At 43.8% G+C, this 18,081-nt stretch overlaps 1 protein-coding gene across 2 annotated transcripts in view; it reads right to left on the reverse strand.

Annotated features, from left to right (window-relative positions):
• Positions 1-6,726, reverse strand: part of TLK1 (tousled like kinase 1) — a 462,887-nt gene extending 456,161 nt beyond the window's left edge. The window contains exon 1 of one of the 2 annotated variants that reach the window (XM_056534350.1): positions 6,607-6,726. The gene's annotated coding sequence lies outside the window, so the exon portion shown is untranslated. The remainder of the gene's footprint in view (positions 1-6,606) is intronic. The other variant, XM_056534353.1, reaches the window with a different exon arrangement.
• Positions 6,727-18,081: the final 11,355 nt, after the last annotated feature.

Here is an 18,081-nt window from a genome sequence, read left to right on the forward strand (position 1 = left end):
CCAGAGGTGGCCTATTCTTCCTCCTCCAGCCCTGAGGTCATTCCTTGATCAAGCTTGCCAAGTGCACGATCGTGCTCACCAAAACTGCCGCAATGGGTGTTCAGAGATGAGCCGGAGCTGATCGAGTACATGCACAGAGTACTTCAACCGTTACCTGGGAAGACACTTCCACCAATCCCAACTGCAGAAATGGAAAGGGCCCATCAAGAAGCCGAGCTGGCCTTATTAATGGAAAAGCTAAAGGCCCGATACAAAGAACTCTACGCTCCAAAGCACGTACATTTGCCTTATGAAGAAAGAGTGCGGTATCAAGAAAATACCAAAGAAATGGAGGCATTGTACATCCATAAATGGGATCACCCCCGAGAAGGGGAGGAGCCATTAGAAAGGAGAAGAGCAACTGTGGCCAAGTTCGACAAGGTCAGAGGTTATGGGACACTCCATGACTGCAAAACTGGGCAGACCATCCTCGTAAACCGGCGAGCAGTGCAAAGGCCATATCTCCATAAGAAATTCTATACCTTGGAGGTGGGTGAAATTATGGAGTACACCCCTGTCCAGAGCCTTCGTGGAGAATGGGCTGCAGCGGTCACCAGACCAACAGCCCCAACACAGCTTCCATTACTTATCCTGTACTGAACCTGAGTTATATCCTGTATTATACTCCAGAGCTGTACTCACTATTCTGCTGGTGAGATCACTGTGTACAGACATTACATTACTTATCCTGTACTGATCCTGAGTTATATCCTGTATTATACTCCAGAGCTGTACTCACTATTCTGCTGGTGAGATCACTGTGTACAGACATTACGTAAGTAAAGGTTGTACATAGGAAAATATTCTAATGTCTATGTACATAAAAAGTAAGTTAAAGCTGTACACAGAAAATATCGACGTATTGCACGTGTACACTCAACACTAAAAACCTAACTAATTCTTGTACATATAAATGTATAGAATACTAAAGGTGTTAAGTAGATAACTCAATAGGGGACACCTCGGCTCCTCCAAGGGTAGTATTATTGCTGTCGCCCATCGCTAACACCTGTCTCAACCAAAAATAGTAGGGAGAATTCCCCTTAAACTAGTACTTGTACACATAGTACCTTAGATTACTCACTTAAATGTACTACCTTAAAATTTCTCTAGTACATACATCAAAATAAATATCTCACTTAAGAAAAACACTTAAGGAATTGTAGCATATTGATACCCAATTCCTGCCACTGTTAGGTACACTTCTTCTTTTCTTTCATTGCGTGTGTGAGATGCTCTGCCTGGCCAGTAGGTGCTCTTGCAAATAAAAAAAAATAAACACGTAATTCTAAGGATAACCTAATAGGTTATTTTGAAAGTGCTCTAGGGATAAGTAGAGTGTAGCCGATAGACCCTAGCAGCCACCCTTACTGGGACCTAGCTTCCAGCTAGCCAGTATCACAGTGACCTCACCAGCAGAATAGTGAGTACAGCTCCGGGACCACCACACCAAAATCCGATCAGCTGCGCAAACCGTCGGAAGGTGTCTATCTATAGCATAGTTTTGAATAAAATGTAAATAAATGTGAATAAGCCCCTTTTCTAATAGTTTGAACCACCCTTCTTTTCCCATTTTTTAAAATAAATAAAGTAAACAAAAATAAATATGAACATATATGGTTGCCATATGTAGAAAATGTGCGAACCATTAAAAACTTAAATAAACTGCACGGTCAATGGCATATACCTAAAAAAAATACCAATGTCCATAATTGCTGATTTTTTTTTCACTTCATATACCAGATATAAATAAACTAAAAGTGATCCGAAAGTCCTATCAAAACAAAAAAAAAATCCATAAAAATAAATAGGGGTCAGAAGAGAATGATTTTCAGAATTATTATTTTCGTACAAAAAGTCGATATTTTAGAAGTAAGTAGTAGTAATAAAGTAAATAAATAAATAAAAACTATATAAATTGGGGATCATTGCAATCATATGGACCTACAGAATCAATAAAAATTATCAGTTTTACCAGAATTAACACCGTATACACAGAGAAACACACAAATATTGCAAAATGCCTTTTTTTTTTTTTATTTAGCCCCCACCAATTTTTTTCCTTCATTTGCTCTACATTTTATAGTTAAATCAGTGGTGGTGTTATTACAAAGTACAATTGGTGGCGCAAAAAATAAAACCCTGATATGGGTCTAAATCCATACATTGCTCATTTGCTTTCTAAGCGCAGGGTCATACAGGACGCATCACTGTGTAGTTGCAGTGCGAGCACCCAGCTGTGCCCGGGTAGCTCTGTGTGTCCGCTCATAGTGGCGTATTTCCTGCTGTAGAAATCCACCACTACAAGAGTACAGACAAGGAGAGCGCTCCTAGTGTGATACCGTAATGCAAAGATAATGTAAACAGACAAGAAAACTTGCTCACCAAGTATAGTTGTACTGCGACCAAGTACAACTATGGTGAAGGCGTGAAGTGACCCTGCAACGGGCGAAGAACGGCAGCTGCTCCTGGACACACAGGCGAAGTAATTAAACGGATCCCTCCAAGGAACAAACCAGGATAGAGGCAGCGCACAGGACTTCAAAGGTAAAATGGTTTATTTACCCGGCATGCAACGCGTTTCGCTGGATAACCAGCTTCATCAGCTGGTTATCCAGCGAAACGCTTGCATGCCGGGTAAATAAACCATTTTACCTTTGAAGTCCTGTGCGCTGCCTCTATCCTGCTTTGTTCCTTGGAGGGATCCGTTTAATTACCACTACAAGAGGAGACACAGAGCTACCTGGGCACAGCTGGGTGCTCGCACTGCAGTCACTACCGGCGGCAGGTCCATCCGCAACATGAAATAAGCTGCGGATGTGCCCTGTGTGACCCTGCACTTAACCCCTTAACGACACAGGACATATATTTACGTCCTGCGCTGGCTCTCGGGATATGAAGCGGGATCGCGCTGCAACCCCGCATCATATCGTGTTGGTCCCAGCGCCCATCAATGGCCGGGACCCATGGCTAATACTGCACATCGCCGATCACGGCGATGTGCGGTATTAACCCTTTAGACGCGGCGGTCAAAGCTGACTGCCACGTCTAAAGCAAAAGTAAAACTATCCCGGCTGCTCAGTCGGGCTGTTCGGGACCGCCGCGGTGAAATCGCAGCGTCCCGAACAGCAAGCAGGACACCAGGAGGGCTCTTACCTTCCTCCACGGTGTCCGATCGCCGAATAACTGCTCCGTTCCTGAGATCCAGGCAGGAGCAGTCAACCGCCGATAACACTGATCGCTGCCATGGTAACCCATGGCAGTGATCTGTGTATAGGATCTGTGTATGCAGTACTATAGCCCTCTGTATAAAAAAAGTGAATTAATATGTATTAACCCTTTCATGAGCAAAAGTTGAAAACACCCCCCTTTTCCCATAAAAAATTTAACATGTAAATAAAAATAAATATAAACATGTGGTATCGCCACATGCGTAAATGTCCGAACTATAAAACTATATCATTAAAATAAGGTCAATGGCGTACCAACACTTCACAAATATGGATAGTGCTAAACATATATAAGGCGCTGCTCCCCAGTTACAGACATTCCTCCGCATCAGACCACAAATAAGTATTAAGGATATGCATTACATTTTTTGGAAATTAAGCAAAAGGAAAGGTGCGCAAAAAACACCATGTGCCACCTACACCACCAAGTATTGATGTGATGCAAAGACCTCTAAAAGGTGAAAGGGAACAACGTATGGTCCATTGTAACCGGTGGGGATAAAAACTTCCCCTGTAAGGCCCTACTCTTGCATTATAAATTGCCTTCTTGGCAAGTGTTACTCGCCCTAAAAAGGGCGGCCCACACAGGAACCTCTCCTTATTTCCCCCTACATGCACTGCTATTTCCCAGGCTTCTTAGGTGGAAATAGAGAGTTTCCTGTGTGGGGCCGCCCTTTTTAGGGTGAGTCACAATTGCCAAGAAGGGAATTAATAGCGCAAGAGTAGGGAAGTTTTTACCCACCCCTGCTACAATGGACAATACGTTTTTCCCTTCCACCTTTTCGAGGAAAGTGTTACTCGTCTTAAAAAGGGCGGCCCCACACAGCAACCAATCCCTATTTCCACCTAAAAACCCTGGGAAATGGCAGTGTTTGTAGGTGGAAATAGGGAGAGGTTCCTGTGTAGGGCGAGTAACACTTGCCAAGAAGGAAATTAATAATGCGAGAGTAGGGCCTTACAGGGGAAGTTTTTACCCCCACCGGTTACAATGGACCATACGTTGTTCCCTTCCACCTTTTAGAGGTCTTTGCATCACATCAATACTTGGTGGTGTAGGTGGCACATGGTATTTTTTGCACACCTTTCTTTTTGTATGATTTAAAAAAAAAAAATTTGGGTCCATATATTTTATCCTAAGCATCTTATTAAAAGTTACATTTTATATAATGCATATCCTCAATACTTGCACACTAACACTTTTACAAATGAGACCGTTTTCTTCTGCATACCTGCCTCAGCTACTATTCTGATCCTGCCAACCACCTGATGCCACACATCTGATGCCAAGTTCTCCTGATGCTGATGCCAGCTTCAAGCTGTCTCATACTGCCACCATATGTTCTCCTCATGCTGCTGCCACCTCCGGGCTGTGTCATTCAGCCACTATATGGTCTCCTCATGCTTCCGCCACCTCAAGGCTGTGTCATTCAGGCACTATGTGTTCTCCTCATGCTGTCGCCAACTCCAGGTTGTGTCATTCAGCCACTATGTGGTCTCCTCATGCTGCCACCAACTCCAGGCTGTGTCATTTAGCCACTATATGTTCTTCTCATGCTGCCGCCACCTCCACGCTGTGTCATTCAGCCACTATATGGTCTCCTCATACTGATGCCACCTCCAGGCTCTGTCATTGTGCCGCTCTGTGACAGTGATTATAATAACGACGCCTCTAATCTGCATGTCATACTGAATAACAGTGTTATTTCACTAACACAGCACACACCCTATGCGTGTTGCAGCAAGGCAAAGTGTTCTATACCCCAATTAAGGCTGTCTGTAGGCCAGAAAAAGCTGTTTTTAATAGCGATTTGGTGCGAATAAATTTGGACCGAAACTATATTTTTTTTCCGAAAATTTGCTCATCTCTACATGTAACCATGGGTATCGTTGTAATCATATTGACCCATAGAATAAAGAGAACAAGTCAGTTATACCGCAAAGTGGACTGTGTAAAAACGAAAAGGCTTAAAAGTTGCATAATTGTGTGTATTTGGGGTGTTTTTTGAGCTGCGCCAAACGTTTTATGGATTAAAAAATAAAAGAGTTATGTCTCTTAAAAGGCGAGAAGAGTAAAACAAAAATGCTAAATGAAAATTGACTGTGTTCTCAAGGCCGAAATAGGCTGTTTCATAAACGGGTTAAAGTAGAGTAAAAAAAATTAAATAAAAGCTTTTATTTATATGACAAGTAGATAGAGAGATAGATGGATAATGTAGCAAATGTTTTAATCAATCTTGCTAACAAAATGTGCTGAAAATGCTTCTAATTTGCATGGTGCATCTAGTCAATTGTTGCATTGATTTTTTGATTTGATGCACGTTGTTGAGATTATGCGCCCAGCTGGCTGAATAGAATTTTTTTTTCATCCTACGGAACTACATTCAGTAACGAATAGAAGCCAGCAATTTAAAAAAAGATTTGAAATTTCTAACAGGAAGTAATGAATGGAACTGTACTGCTCCACCAAGCGTCTCCTCTGAATAAAATGAACTAAAAGGGTTAAAGGCAAAGTCTGCAGGAAGGAACAATGCATTCTGCAAGGTTACAGAAGATCCTTGGAGCCGACCCTGCAAGATGAGTTTTCGCTGCACTCCACCTTTAACTCTTAAATTTCTAGAGTGTAACAACATACGCCACCATCAGTACCTTGTGTGCAAAATCGACTTTGACTATGCTGTAAACCTAATTTATTATTTTTCCGGAGATAACAATGAGTAGTGGTGGGTGTGAAAATGTTAAAATTTAGAATTTAGAAATATAGTTACTAGATTATTGACTATACCATTCAGTATTTCCAAATGTTACTTAAAAAAGAAATCCCCTCCCCTCACACGAAAGCCATTCAGTTGTTGGTAGAATAGCAAATAATACCAAGAAGGGTAGGGAGGGAAAAAAACACGATGGCAGAACAATATTTTCAACAAAGTAATGGCATTGTGCAGAATGAAAAAAGTGTGCAAAGGATTCTGGGTATGGTCATACATATTCATGAGTTTACATTGTGATGCGGTGAAATCAGGGACAAGCTGGGATCCTGTGCGAAGCAGGCGAATATAATGTTACAGCTGACTATCTACAATGCATAAGACCATTTAAGACACAGAGAGAGAGAATTCTATAAATACCAGTAAGATTTCTAAAATAAGGCTACTTGCGCCAAAAATTTTGAAACATTTATAAAATCCAGAAATGATCATTTAAAAAAATTTGGTTAAAATTTTGGAGAAATAAAATCTGTTTTTCTTCTGCTTCTTTTGCTGAGTAATTTCCTGTCATATTCACGTGAGACTTAGTTTAATAATACCACAGGAATCTATAGAAATATATTCCAACATACCTTCTCTGATGCCAGAGGATACAAAGCATTTTTTTCTGCAGATCCGTTGGGAGGTGACAGCCGTAGGGAGCTCTATGTTTGTGAACAGGCAGCCAGGGAATGCTTAATCCACTGTCTGATTTCCTTGAAAATCTCAGTCTGTGGGTGACATAAGATGGGCTACATTATACATATCAACACTCTCTTGTTCTATGCTTCTGGGTTTTGCATTCCACAAAGGAAAGAAAAATTTAAAGAGGAACCTGCCACAATAAGTTTGGATTCTGTGACATGGATATCTTTAGGAGCTTTACCTATTATCTTTTTTTTTTTTTTTTTTAACTGGAGGCATATTCAGGCATAATAGAAAAAAAAGCAATAAAAAATTGTAGTAATGTTTATCAGGTGGAGACTTTCGAGCATCAATGCAGCGGATTCACCTGTCTACATAACCTCTGTTCAACATCTATGCTACTGTTAATATCAAATGTAAAATCAACCTAATAATTGGACTCTTTCTTTCTCCTTCCTGAATAACCAAACTGACAGCATACCCATATATATACCCCATATGGTAGATATAGTGAGTACGGCACTGCCGCGTACCTTTTATAGAGGGGAGTAGTAGTATATAAAGGGTCAACACCTGGACACTAATGGCTGAAACTCCTATCCCTGCTCAATCCTCCGGAGACCAAGAGAAGCAATCCAAAAATGGAAGAAGACTTGAGGAGGCACTGGTAATGCGGTTTCACAAAGTTTTATTCCTTGAGGTCAACGATACAACTGAGGCCGACGGGCCGTTTCTCGCTCACATGCGCTTAATCATGGCCAATAATTGGCCGTGATCTGAAGTTTTTAATGGTACCATTTTTGCATTGATAGGACTTATTGATCGCTTTTTATTCATTTTTTCATGATATAAAAAGTGACCAAAAATTCACTATTTTGGACTTTTGAATTTTTTGGAGCATACGTCATTGACCGTGTGGTTTAATTAACAATATATTTTTATAATTCGGACATTTCCGCACGCGGCGATACAATATATGTTTATTTTTATTTACACTGGGTTTTTTTTATGGGAAAAGGGGGGTGATTCAAACTTTTAATAGGGAAGGGGTTAAATGATCTTTATTCACTTTTTTTTCACCTTTTTTTTTGCAGTGTTATAGCTCCCATAGGGACCTATAACACTGCACACACTGATCTTTTACATTGATCACTGGTTTCTCATAGGAAACCAGTGATCGATGATTCTGCTGCTTGACTGCTTATGCCTGGATCTCACTCAACAATCCTGGTCACTGGTAGTTCAACATGGCATCTCAAGGCAAAGAACTCTCTGAGGATCTAAAAAAAAAAAAAAAAAAAAAAAAGAATCGCCACTGTACATAAAGATGTGCTAGGCCATAAGAAAATTACCAGGAGCCTGAAACTGAGCTGCATAACAGTGGGCAAGACCATATATCAGTTTTACAGGACAGGTTTCACTCAGAACAGGCCTTGCCATGGTCAACAAAAGAAGTTGAGTGCACATGCTCAGCATCATATCCAGAGGTTGTCTTTGAGAAATAAATGTATGAGTGCTGCCAGCATTGCTGCAGTGGTTGAAAGGGGGGGGGGGGTCAACCAGTCAGTGTTCAGAAAGCAAATACACACAAGGAGCAATGATAAATTCCTCCCACAGTGTTTACAGCGATCAGTCATAACATTAAACCCACGGACAGGTGAAGTGAATAACATTGGTTATCATGTGATAATGACACCTGGTAAGTGGTGGGATGTATTAGGCACTAAGTAAACCTGCAGTTCTTGAGGCTAATCTGTTGGAGGCAGGAAAAATACGAAGGATCTGAATTAAAAAAAAATAAGGCAATACTGGCTATGATCGAATGGTGACAGACAGGTTATCACAGCTTTCTGTGTATGGGGTGGCATAGTCGTTGACCAATTAGAGTGCCCATGCTGAGCCATTTTCGGTTCAATCAGTTTTATTAAGATTTTCACAGGTAATAAACAAACATTCCAATAACAGAAACAAGAAAGGAACATAATACAAGAACACAAGAACATCAATCCAGGAGTAATGTGAATGTTCCAGCTAATGAATGAATAATGACTAATGAGGAAGCATGGTGGAGTCATTAACCGATTATATATAGGAAAAGGCCCAAGCCATGAGAATCACACAAATATAATTGGCATATCATTCCTTGAAATAAGTGGACGTGCTCCATCTCTCCCACATCCTACTAACTTTAGTGGAAGACGTCCCTTCATTGAGAGCTATCAATTTTTTTTATATTTGCAAGCTACAAGGAAACCAAGGAAACCACTTCACTCATCAATGGAGGAGAAGCAGTTTTCCAATGGCGAGTGACCACCAATTTGGCTAACACTAGAATTTAGCAAAGAAGGGGTCTGAAATCCGCCGGAAAGTCCTGAATCCCAATTAACAGCAAGGCCAATTTAGGAGTCAAGAGCAGTTCCTCCAGCATAGAGGAGAGGAGGATGGGAACATGGCGTGTAGACGAGTAGGTGGGTAGTACAAACAAAATCTGGTGTTAATGGCTGCCTCTAGCTGTGACACGCTTCTAAGGGATCTATGTATCCACTTTGCCGCCTGAGTCCACTCATCAGGAGTGATATCTATTGCTAATTCTCTAGTCCATCTTGTATAAGGCTGTGTATTGTAAGGTAGGGGTTCTAGGTCCAGTAAGTTGTATATCGGCCTGAGACCCTTGAAGTTTAATGCAAAGTGGCGTAATAAAGCGTCTGAGAAGTGCCAGTCTTTGAAGGCCACGGTACCTAAATGATGTCTAATTTGTAAGTATTTATAAAACTCAGAATGTTGGATGCCATAGCGAGTACAGATGTCTGAAAAAGTGACCATGTGAACCCCTTCATACAAATGTGACACCTTAGTAAGGCCTCTCTCCATTCATGTATCTATCCGTAGGTCAGGTATTCAATGAGTAAGTATAACAATAGGGGTATTTTGTGGAAAGGAACCTTGGGGACAGTGAGAGGGGACAGTGATGTGGGAAGTGGGATATGCCAAATTGGTAGAAACAGAATTGTTGTCGGATCAATGTGTCCTCCCAACGCACACTCAATCTGTACCCAAGGCATGATGTGGCTATTGGACCAAAAGGCCTTCAATTGAGCTATCAGTGTGGCCTCATAGTACCTCTTTAAGTCTGGAAGACCCAGTCCTCCTCTCGCCCCCTCCCTCAGCATTAAGGATTTTGCTACTCTCGGATTTTTATGTCCCCAGATCTCATGAGCACTGACTGAGCTTGTGTAAAAAAACAAGAAGGTAAGTGTAGTGGAAGAGTGCGGTACAGGTACAGTAGCTTTGGTAACACCAGCATTTTAAACGCTGCGATCCTCCCAAGCCAGTAGACTTCATATCTACCTAGCCTATCTAGCTCTAAGTGGAAGGTATGCAAAAAGGGAACATAATTAGCCTTATAAAGCAGGGAAAATTATCAGGTCACCTTAACTCCTAAGTATGTGATCGTATCCGACCGCCAGTCTAAATTATAATTGGTGGACAGGTGGTTATAAATCTTGTCAGGGACGTTAATAGAGAGGGCTTGAGATTTTGACGCGTTTAACTTATAGTACGATAAGTTCCCAAACTTAGCCAGGAGTTCTAAAGTATTCAGTAGGGATTGCTCAGGTGTGGTCAGTGTGAGTATGACGTAATCAGCGTACAAGGATACTGTATGTTCACTGTCTCCTACTGTCACCCCTGAGATGCCAGAGTGTAACCTAATAGCTTGTGCTAGGGGCTCCATACAGAGCACAAAGATTAAAGGGGACAATGGGCACCCCTGTCGTGTCCCGTTAGTGATATTAAAATCTTTAGACAAGGCCCCATTTCGCATTTGGGAAAGTATAAAGAGCCCTGATCGCTCCCAGGAAGGGACCCCCAAGCCCCGCTTAAGTGAGAACCGAGAAGGCAAAGGACCAATTTATGCGGTCAAATGCCTTCTTGGCGTCTAGGGATATAAACAACGATGGCGTCCCACTTCCCTCTGCCACATGCAAGAGATTCAAAACTCTCCTAGTATTCTCAAATGCCTGCCTCTTTTGAACAAATCCCACCTGATCAGCACTAACTAAATGCGGAAGAATGGGTGCCAACCTAAACCAGTAGTTTAGCGCATAGCTTAACGTCTACATTAAGCAGGGATATTGGCCTGAAATTGAAATTGAATAGTTCAAAATAGATAAGTGTTCTTCCGTAAGGGAGGGGAGGTGTAAGGTGTGTAGAAAGTCAGCTATTTGTTGGTCAGTAGGTCGTGGTGAGGAACTATCTGATGCTATATTATATAGGGAAGCATAATATGACATGAATTTGTCAGCTATTTCTTGAGGATGATATAGTTTGGTGGAGGGATTGTCGCCCACTAAGTACAGGATCCGGGCCTTTATATGTTTATCCTTCAGGCGAGCTGCTAATAACTTCCATGTTCTATTGTCGTGAGCGTAAAACCTTTCACTGCCATCCTTGGATATCGAGCAAAAATGACTTCTCTAGTGCACACACAGATATCTTTGAGTTCAGCAGCCAGTTGTGAAGATGGGTGTAATCTGTTTTGAGTGTCTAGAGAACGTTGTTGTGCTAACAGACTATCTAGCAATTCAGTTTGTTTCTTTTTATGGACATGAACCAGCTTGATGAAGGTGCCCCTAATATACGCCTTATGGGCGTTCCATATAGTGGTGGGAGTGACCTCCTGCGTTACATTAGTAAGAAAGTAAGAAGCCAGATCTCTTTCTAGTTCACCGCCATATTGAGTGTGATGCATTAAGAACATATTACTACGCCACAGGTATGTCGGAGGCAGGGAGTCAGTTTCCTTGATGTCTAAAATAATCGGAGAATGGTCTGACCACGTGGCATCTAAAATAGACGTAGAGACCAAGGATCCCAAAAGAGACCGGTCTATGGCAAAAAGATCTATGCAAGAGTATGAATTATGTGTTAAAGAAAAATACGTATAATCACGTTCAGAGGCATGTGCGATCCGCCAAGCTTCAAAATATTCCTCCCTATGGAACAATTCAGAAAGAGATACTGGCTTGTGTCTGCTGCCTGAGGAGGTGTCAATACTGGGGTCCAGGACCGCATTGAAATCTCCACAAACAATAACTTTACCCTGCTTACATTTGTTAATAACACAACAACTTATTGAAGAAGCGGATCTGTCCCTCGTTAGGGGCATATATCGATACAAGGGTATAAAGCACATTATTGCAGGAACAAACCAATATTATATATCTGCCGTGCACATCAATAGGGGCAGTAATCTCCGGAAAAGCTACAGAGCTACCGATTGCCAGGAGCACCCCACGGGATTTAGAGACATAGTGGGACTGGTAAATAACAGGGAACTTTGGATTACGTAGCCTAAAAGCATCTGAAGAGACAATATGGGTCTCTTGCATGCTTAAAATGTCACATTTCACCTTCTGAGCTTCCGACCAGAGGGAGGCTCTCTTGTGGGGATTATTAAGTCCATTAGAGTTAATAGACAGAAACCTCAAACCATGGTAAAGTCCCGTCAATGCTAATGGACCACGTTCCAATCTTGTTTCGTGCTGAGATGGGAAAATGGTGGTGAAGAGGATCAAATAGTTGAAGAGTAGGCATCCTTGCACTTCTGGAATAAAACACAAACAAACGAGACAAACAAACAAAAGAAAACATAAAAGATACAGCTCCCTGGGGAACATGGAGCCAGCAACTAGGAGAAAATGGATGTCGCCAAGTAGGCATCCTCAGGTATGGGGGGAAAGACAGTTCCTTGTAGAACGAACTAGAGATGGCAGTGGCACATCGCAGCAAAAGGTGGAAGAATGAGTCACATGAACTAGATCAGTCAGTGGCGCCCGCTGCGGGCCAGTCCGGCTACTTGCCAATCCGGTTGAGCTGCAGAACGTGAGGGGTCAGGAACTTCTTTCACAGTGATATCCCATTTTTTAAGAAGTTTAGTCCCTTCCTCTAAAGATCGGACAGCGTGGGTACCATCATGGAAGCGGATCAGGAGGCGAGTAGGATATCCCCATTTGTAGGGAATGGTGTTGTTCCGCAGAGCTTGCATCACCAGAGTGAGGGTACGCCTAAGTTGAAGCGTTGCCGCTGATAAATCTGCGTAAATGGATACCCCCAAAAATTTGGCGGGCAGGGATTCTTTGTTTCTTGTCTTGATCATGAATGCATCTTTAATATGGTAAAAGTGGATACGTGCCAGTATATCACGAGGCACACTGTCTGGAAGGTGTTTGGGTTTGGGAACCCTGTGGGCTCTATCAATGAGTAAGTCTTGGGATGTACAATCAGGGAGGACTGCTTTGATAAGGTCTTGTATGTATGGGATAAGTTCTTGTGAGGGGACTTCTTCAGGGACCCCTCTGAGTTTGACATTATTCCTGCGGGATCTATCCTCAATGTCTGCAATCTTAGCACGCAGGTTGTTAACTTCGTCTTCCAGCTCATAATGTACATCAATGAAGGAGTTATGAGATCCCGTGAGTTCAGCCATTTTCCCCTCTGCATGACCACTCTGGACTCTAGCTCAGTAACTGCTGTCTGTATAGGTTGTAATGTGAGGACAATGCTGCTGTGAATATAAGAGTGCAACATTTTCAGAATTTGCTTCAATGAATTCTCAGTTACAGGGGCTTCAGAGGTGGACAGTGTGAGAAATGGATTAGGGAACTTCAGAGGGTCTCCCGTAATGGCGGAGGGAGATGAGGAAAGTGAGGTAGAGGACAGTCTCGGCCGCTGCTTAGCCGGGCTGCCTGATAGAGATTGTGCTGGGCTGGTGGTATGTTCACCTCCCCTCTCTGGGCCGGTGTCTCCCTCCCCTGCCTGTGCATCTGCAGTGTCCCGGTCCTCACTTACTTCTATCGCCGAGAGAGAGCTTCTGTGGGTCCCCAAGGTAGGATAGACTTCCCTTATAAGTGAGCGCTGCATTGTTGCGCTCCAGGAGGGGGGAGAAGGCTTGTGCCGTGATGGAGCGGCCCCATTTTGGGCCGCACGGCCGCTGGAGGTATAATAGAAGTCTGTCAATTTCTTAGGGCGTCCGGCCGTCCTCGTCCTCCTGCTTGTAGCCATCACGTCTGTGGATGTTCTGACACCCGAAATCGAGGTGCGGGTGGAAAATAGTGCGCCCGGGGTCGCTCAATTAGTCGCTGGACTCAGGAGCTGCGAAGTTATGCCGCCATCCCTATCGGCTGCCAAGCCACGCCCCCTGCTGAGCCATTTTCACTTATGAAAATGTCTATGGCAACTGAGCATAAGAACTGGACCTTGGAGGCATGGAAGAAAAGTGGCTTGGTCTGACTTATCATATGATTTATTTTTTTACATATGCCAGGAATGTCACCAGGCTGGAAAGAAGACAAGCTGGTAGAGTGTTTTGCTGAGAAACCTTGGGTCCTGACATTCATGTGGATGTTACTGTGAGACGTACCAACTTTAAATATTGTACATATGAGTCCACCCCATCATGTAAAAAGTATTCTTATGGCAGTCACCTCTTTAAGCAGGATAATGTTGGACACAGTGCATAAAATTCAGGGTGTTGACTTGGCTTTCCACTTCTTCAGATCGCAATCTGATTGATCATCTATGGGATGTGCTGGAAAAACAAGTCTGTTCCCTGGAGGCCTCACCTTACAGCTTACAGGACTTACAGGATCTGCTGGTAAATACTCCCTGCCAGATACCACAGAACAGTACTACTACAGTAACCCCCCGACCTACGATGGCCCCGACATATGATGAAATCGACATATGATGGCCTCTCAGAGGCCATCGCATGTCGATGTCAGCATCGACATACGATGCTTTTATATGTCGGGACCATCGCATTAACTGCTATCCGACAGCGCAAAATGCTTAAGCTGCTGTCGGATAGCAGTGTAATGTGCCCCAGCAGGTTCGCTTACCTATTCCCGATGCTCCGGGTCCACTTCGCGATCCTCCGGTGTCTTGCGCATCTTCTCCAGGGTCCGGGCCTTGCTTTCCGGCGTCGTTATTACGTCACTACGCACGCCGCGCCGGCGCAGCAGCGTAATAACGTCACCTGAAAGAGACGTGAGACCTGAGAGATACTTTGCATTGCATGGATCCCTCAACATACGATGGATTCGACAAACGATGGGTCGTTTGGAACGAATTACCATCGTATGTTAAGGGACCACTGTACCTAGAAAGGTCTTAAAGGGGTACTCCGCCCCTAGACATCTTATCCCCTATCCAAAGGATAGGGGATAAGATGTCTGATCGCGGGGGTCCCACCGCTGGGGAGCCCCGGCAATATAGCATGCGGAAGTGCTGGAGGGTCTGGGTCCCGAACATGGGAACGGAAGTCCGTGACATCACGACTCCGCCTCCATGTTACGTCACACCCCATCCCCTCAATGCAAGTCTACGGCTGTCATACGGAGCAGAGTTGTGACGTCACGGACTTCCGTTCCCGTGTTCGGGACCCAGACCCTCCAGCGCTTCCGGAGCAGAAACAGGTGGGTGTCGCATGCTATATTGCGGGGGGTCTCAGCGGCGGAACCCCTGCGATTAGACATCTTATTCCCTATCCTTTGGATAGGGGATAAGATGTCTAGGGGTGGAGTACCTCTTTAAGGAGTCCATGTCTAAACATGTCAGAAATACATTGCTCAAAAATGAACTAATCATATGAAATACTTTCGTCTTTATATTGCTGAATGTGCTCATAACAAAATCACACAAAAAATATCAATGGAAATCAAATTTATCAACCCATGGAGGTCTGGATATAGAGTCACACTCAAAATCAAAGTGGAAAACCACATAACAGGCTGATCCAACTTTGATGTGATCAATAGTGTGTGTGGCCTCCACGTGCCCATATGACCTCCCTACAACGCCTGGGCATGCTTCCGAGGAGGTGGACTAAAGCATCCGCTAACTCCTGGACAGTCTGTGGTGCAACATGGCATTGGTGGATGGAGCGAGACATGATGTCCCAGATGTGCTCAATCGGATTCAGGTCTGGGGAACGGGCGGGCCAGTCCATAGCATCAATGCCTTCCTCTTGCAGGAACTGCTGACACACTCCAGCCACATGAGGTCTAGCATTGTCTTGCATTAGGAGGAACCCAGGGCCAACCGCACCAGCATATGGTCTCACAAGGGGTCTGAGGATCTCATCTCGGCCTAATGGCAGTCAGGTTACCTCTGGCAAGCACAGGAAGGGCTGTGCGGCCCCCCAAAGAAATGCCACCCCACACCATTACTGACCCACCGCCAAACCGGTCATAGGATGTCAGAGGATGTTGCAGGCAGTCTCCAGACCCTGTCGTGTCTGTCACATGTGCTCAGTTTGAACCTGATTTCATCTGTGAAGAGCAGTAGCACAACTCCCACCTGTGGATGTCAGGCCCTCATACCACCCTCATGGAGTCTGTTTCTGACCGTTTGAGTGGACACATGCACATTTGTGGCCTGCTGGAGGTAATTTTGCAGGGCTCTGGCAGTGCTCCTCCTTGCACAAAGGAAGAGGTAGCGGTCCTGCTGCTGGGTTGTTGTCCTCCTACAGCCTCCTCCACGTCTCCTGATGTACTGGCCTGTCTCCTGGTAGCGCCTCCATGCTCTGGACACTACGTTTACAGACACAGCAAACCTTCTTGCCACAGCTCGCATTGATGTGCCATCCTGGATGAGCTGCACTACCTGAGCCACTTGTGTCCGTCTCATGCTACCACTAGAGTGAAAGCACCGCCAGCATTCAAAAGTGACCAAAACATCAGCCAGGAAGCATAGGAACTGAGAAGTGGCCTGTGGTCACCACCTGCAGAACCACTCCTTTATTGGGGGTGTCTTGCTAATTGCCTATAATTTCCACCTGTTGTCTGTTCCATTTACACAACATCATGTGAAATTGATTGTCAATCAGTGTTGCTTCCTGAGTGGACAGTGGGATTTCACAGAAGTGTCATTGACTTGTTAAGTTTAAGTTTAGTTACATTGTGTTGTTTAAGTGTTCCCTTTATTTTTTGAGCAGTGTATTTGAGTGCACTAGATAGACTTACACAATATTAGGCTGGTAATTTTAAAGGGGTATTCCATGAAAAAACTTTTTTTTCTGTCAACTGGCTCCAGAAAGTTAAACAGATTTGTAAATTACTTCTATTAAAAAATCTTAATCCTTCCAGTAGTGAGCTGCTGAAGTTGAGTTGTTCTTTTCTTTCTAACAATAGTGCTCTCTGCTGACACCTCTGCTTGTCTCAGGAACTGTCTGAAGCATTAGAGGTTTGCTATGGATTTACTCCTACTCTGGTGGACAGTTCCTGAGACAAGCAGAGGTGTCATCAGAGAGCACTGTTGTCAGACAGAAAAGAACAACTCAACTTCAGCAGCTGATAACTACTGGAAGGATTTAAAAAATTTAATAGAAGTAATTTACAAATCTGTTTAACTTTCTGGACCCAGTTGATATCTAAAAAAAAATGTTGCGCCTAGAATACCCCTTTAATATTATGGCTAACCATTTGTGGTGCACCACGGGTGTGGAGGTGAGTGGTGGGATGTGATGTTATTAACCCCGGGGGTCAGATGGTTTTAACCCCTATGTGTTCGAGACCCCAGTGTGGTTTTTGGGTTCCGGAACACCGCACACCCAGATTCTCCACTATCCCACGGGCTAGTAGTGAATACTGAGTCCACAACCAGTTATGGTCAAACGGAGGCTTTACTGAGTAGAAGACAGGTGTAAATATCTTCACAGCTAAGGCCAGATTTCCCAGAGAGGTGGCCAGGACCCAGAGGACCTCGCAGCTTGCTGGACCAATACTTGTAATTAGACTTGACTTTGACTTGTAATTAGACTTGACTTGACTATGTGCAGGACTCGACTATTTGTAGTGACAGCAGACATAGACTTGAGACTTACTGGAGAGACTGAAGCTTTTGTGGCCTGCAGATGCTGATCACTTGTCCTGAGTTGAGTTCTCTGGTGGTTGCTGCCTTAGCAAATACTTAGATGTTACTCTCAGAAGAGTCTGAGGGAAGATGGCTAATTGCAATGGCCGCCCCTTTATATAGTGGGAGGCTGGACTAAAGCCCATTGGTCAAGCTGTGGGTCATAGGTTAAGCTGGTGCTCTCTGGGAGTACATGTGACAACAAGCCATGTGACTACATAACAAAACATGTGACAGGCTTACTCACAGGTCCCTGAGACCTCCAACAGGTCCTGTATACTATCTATACATAGAGATCCTGTCTATGCATTAAAGGGATATACACACCATATAGAACAACAGGGAGAAAACAAGAGGAGACCCTGCAGGGGAGCCCCCAGGTCACTGAGGGATTCAACTTTGACAGGGCCTACAGGTAGTACAGGACCATGTACCTGTACTGGGACATTACAAACCCCCTCGATTAACATAAGACGTCCTCAACGTAAGGTTCAGGCTTGAGTAATGAAGTG

Source organism: Hyla sarda, chromosome 8, assembly GCF_029499605.1.
Source record: "Hyla sarda isolate aHylSar1 chromosome 8, aHylSar1.hap1, whole genome shotgun sequence".
Lineage (NCBI taxonomy): Eukaryota > Metazoa > Chordata > Amphibia > Anura > Hylidae > Hyla > Hyla sarda.